Genomic DNA, 4,518 nt, shown 5'->3' with positions numbered 1-4,518 from the left:
CTTGGATACAGGCAGTGTGTCTACACAGCGGTGTGGAGCTCTCCTAGGCTCTCCTGCGTTCTAGGAAGGGGTTGAAGCCCTCAGTGGACTACAGGACAGTGCAGCACTCAAAACCTGAGTGATTAAAGACAGTAATAGCTTCCTGAGACAGTTAGGAAACTGGTATGTGTTGCTGCAGCAATACCACTTTAGTGGCGAAACCTCTGGAGAACCTCTGTATAAGTTCTGGGACCCTATCTGAACAAATTGCATTTGGCAACTGCTAAACCATCATCTGAGCTTGAATAACAGCCTCTGAGGTTCAGTGATGCCATTGCGATAGCCTTTATGAAGAGCAACTCTATTTCAGATGTGATAAACTCTGTTCTGGGAGAAATTGAACTTCAAATAGGATTTGGGTGCCCGATTTCTAGTTTGGTTCTCATTTGTATCTTAAAAAAAATCACTCTCTCACTTCTCTCTCCATGGGTGGATGTCCTGCACCTGGAGGGGAGATGTTCCCATTAACCTTTGTCTTGCCTAGAGTTCACTCAGTTATATCTGTGCCCTGCCAGCCTTACAGGAGACAGCCTGCTAAGGGTATTGACACCTCTCCATGTAGGTCTTGTCCTGGTTTCAGGCACTTTTTAACACAGTTTGTGGCTTGGTCCAGGGGTCTGCTCCAGGGCTATTACCACATCCAAGTATCTTCAGGAAAGGGCCTCCAAATGGAGTTGATGCTATCCCAAGCCTAGCACAAGAAACAACATCTATGTATGACTTTGCCTCCCCAGAAGACCATGACATCACATCTTCTTGCAGCTCAAAGACCTGGGATGCCAGGAAGAGGCTGCTGCTACAAGACAGTGTCCTGGCTCTGCAGTTGTGCTCCTCCAAAGCACAATTTCCCCTCCTTACTGGTGTTGCTTTCTGGTCCCAGCCTTTGTGAATCCCTGCAGGGGCCTTGGGAGGAGGAATTACTCTTCCTTTAGCACCACTCTGTACCCCAGGCTCACATCAGGAAGCCATGTGAGGAGGACTTTGCCATCAAGGCGGTCTCTTTCCGGCTCTGCCAAATTGCCCCAGGGTGCCTCATTAAGCCTGCTGCTCCCTCACTCGTTTCTTTTTTAATGCATGGGCTGACAGGCCTGGAAATATCAAACTCAGCAGCTTCATGCCCTGTTCAGATCTGAAGCACCATACTTCGGAGCTAATTAGCTGGGTTTCAAATCAGAAGGGCAACGGGCTGCTGTCTCTGCTGTCCTGTTTCATCAGGACCTCCCAAGAAGATTGTTTTAAAGTTTTTTTCCCTTCCTAGGTTTAAAGTCACATGTTTGTTTGTTTGTTTTTTCCTTTGCCTCATCCAATACAATTAATGCCTTCTTTTTAGGCAAGTAAATATCATTTCACACCTATCAAGCACAGAGAGACATGTTTGTTTTCCTGGGAATCTCCATATACCACGACCTGCTATCCCATGCAAATCATCAGAGCTACCTTGGAATAAGGCTGTGCTGTTTTTTAGCATCTTATGAGACAATTCTACTCTGCCTGCTGCTTTGTCTCTGGGAGGCCACCACGGTGCTCAGAGACCTGCAGGACTACAGGCTTTAGGGCTGGAAGAGGGAATTCTGAGCATCAAAATGTTTTTTCCAAATTATAACCCACATTTCCCATCTTGAACAGTAAATTTCCACTACAGAAAGGGCATAGCCAAAGTCAAGAGCTGAATTTACAACTTTTGGCTCCTCTAGAGTTTCCAAAATCAGTAGTGGTTTTGTGCTGCCCAGCTTTGTGCAGTTGGAAAAGACCTACATTTTACTGGCAGTTGCTTAATACTTTTTGCAGACCAAGCAACAAAATCTCTGCTCCTCCATGACCTGCTCTCATGTGCTACAGAATTTCCCTAAAAGCTTCTTGTGTGGATTTAAGCCCACTTGGAGTTGTTATTCCCACTTTAACTCATTCAACCACTCTTCTGCCTTCATCTCTGGACCTTTAAACACCACTGTGGTGGGGGCTGCTTTCTTACACAATACATTGCTATGGGCAATTGGCAGAAAGTTAGGAGCCGCTACAATAAATTCCCACCTGAGTCCTCTGGCAGCAGCTCATCCAGGCACTTTCTTCTTTATTTTCCCTCTCTACACCCCCAATTAAAAGTAGTAAGTGATTAAATTGTCTTTGTGTTGGTGGGCATGTCAAATGCTTTCACAGTACCAGCTCTCACAAAACCTGAGACAAAGAGTCCCACACGAACTGGCTGCCCTCTGTCACTTCACCACAAAGTCCCTCATTGTACATGAAGCCTTAATAAAGGAAACCTAATGAAACACTGGAGGGGCCCCCAGCAACACAGGATCTGAGGAGGGAGGAGTGTGGTGGTGGGGGCTTTGTAATCTCTGAAGCATAAGGTAGCAGGACTTATTTAACTGAGTGGAGCTTGTGTTCTCCAGGAAAAGCTGACTGAGCTAGCTCAGGATAAGGATTTCCGGTGCCACCTCACCTGATATCTCTGTTTCTGCAGAGCAAAGCAGCTCCCCTTCATGTGTCTGCAGAGCAGGGGGTGCAGCTCTATGGGATCTGTGGGAGAGGATTTTCTGCTGAAAGCTTTGACATATCCTACACATGCTGCCTTATGAATCCCTTGCAGTTCTCCAGTGGAAGATAGAAGGATGATTCATTCCCCATTTGACTGAAAAGAAACCAGAGCATGAAAAGATGAAAGGATACCAGAAAGAAAACTTCTACCTTCCTCTCCTCAATTAGACCTTGTTTAGTGACTCTGGGTGTATCTTCATGGTGTGTAGAAACAGGGATGAAGTCATTCCGCCCTTGCAGAGATAATGGTCTGAGCAGGTCTGCTTGAGGCTGCATGAAAGTTACATGGGCAGAACATGGTCAGCTGAGGACACAACTCAGAAGGCAGGCCATAAATCACCTTTATGTCTTTAGGCCACCCAGTCCTTCTGCTGAGCTGCTAACCCCTTCAGCCTCAGGACTGAGACCTTCCTGCCCACTGGAGAGTGTTGTGGCTGGTCCTGTTCCTGAGCTAATAAGCCCTGAGGAGCTGTGAGGGTCTACTGTGAGGTCAGCTGCTAAGGATTTAAAGCCTCATCTTCAGATTTGCACTGAAATCAGTCTCTGTGAAGAATTTCAGTGTTGTGAAAGTTTTGGCTGATCAGTGGAAAGTGCTGAGAATGAATCATGGCCCATTATTCCCTTGTGAGCCAACGCCTATGGAAATCTCATGCGCATTAGCCAGGCTAGTCTGACAAACCTTCTATATCCAGGATAAATCTAAACTCTTCTTTCTCAATGAAAAAAGACTCCTCTTGAATCCTGCTTTGTGAATGTGTAACAAGGTGAGTTCAGCCTTTGCTAGAGGCACTCTGCTCTCTTGAAGGAACAATAGTATGTTCTGGTCCATGGTCATTGCAGGCTCCAGTGTGTTCACTATAGGAGCAGGACTGAGGTGGCAAAACTGTTTGAGAAGAGCGTCAATAACAGCAATGAAATTTGCTTGGGCAGTGGAATGCAGTACATTGCAATCATCCTATATGGTGAAACCAAGACTGTGCGATGGAAACAATCCATTTGGCTTCCAAGTACGGGGCATAGAGGCTTAAATCATCCTATTTATACTGGTCAGGGAAAAGGATGGCCTTATAATGTGGGATACGGTTGTTTATGGTCTTCATTTACGCTTCAAGCTGAACACATGGTAGTGTCCATCCTGGAACAGGGGGGGTATTAATAGTTTCCCACATCTGCTCATTTTTAGGAAACAGTGATGAAAAACAAGATATTCTTTTACCAGAAGTGAAGGAAACTTCTGGTTTCTCTAGGTGGTGGTTTTGTGAAGAACAGGGGGGACTGATGGAACTTGATGATCCTTGTTGATCCCTTCTAATATTCTGTGATTCTGATAATATAAGAAAAGAGTGATTTTCTGAAGTGACAAACTTGCCTTCACCTGTTTTTCACTGCCAGTGTAACAGGTACAAGCTGATTGTGCTCTTGGGCACATACTTGCCCTTGTGCTCTGGAGAACCAAGTTTCTGCCTGTGGAGGGGAACTAATTTACAGCTAGGCAGGTACATGTCTGATGTCATGGACCTTCTGCTGAAAAGATGCTGAACCCCAGTGCCCTTTCCTGGCTGCTAGCCATCCTTAGAATCTATCCCCACAGGGAAGCTGGGCCAAGGCGTGGTTTACTGTATAAAGTTACACAGCACGATGCTATCCAGTATCTCTGCCAGAAGGCAAGAACTTCAAGACTTCTTGCACTTTCCCTGTTTTATGAATTACCAGAGGACTGAGTTTACTCAGCTGTCATCTAAAAAATATGTGCTTGCTCCACCCTAGCAGGGAGACTTGCGTTATGGTGAGTTCCCAGCTCTGCACCAAGTCTGGAGGAACCAGACTGTTGAATCAGCCCTGCAGGGACAAAGCTAAACCAATCCAAGCAGCTACTCCTGCAGAGCTTAGGGATATTGTTCCAGTCTAGAAATTGTCAATATTGGTTGTATTGGAGGA

General features: G+C 45.8%; 1 long non-coding RNA gene across 1 annotated transcript; it reads left to right on the top strand.

The window, feature by feature from the left end:
* Positions 1-863: 863 nt before the first annotated feature.
* Positions 864-2,723, top strand: LOC114068658. Its single transcript, XR_003573639.1, has 2 exons — positions 864-1,297; positions 2,633-2,723. It is a non-coding gene; the product is annotated as an uncharacterized LOC114068658 (long non-coding RNA).
* The last annotated feature ends 1,795 nt before the right edge of the window (positions 2,724-4,518 follow it).

This window comes from Empidonax traillii, unplaced genomic scaffold (assembly GCF_003031625.1).
Source record: "Empidonax traillii isolate 1590-97213 ecotype Southwest subspecies unplaced genomic scaffold, ASM303162v1 scaffold1105:size522451, whole genome shotgun sequence".
NCBI classification, from domain to species: Eukaryota; Metazoa; Chordata; class Aves; order Passeriformes; family Tyrannidae; genus Empidonax; species Empidonax traillii.
Note: the sequence above shows the minus strand (reverse complement) of the source record. Positions and strands in the feature narration are given on the sequence as shown.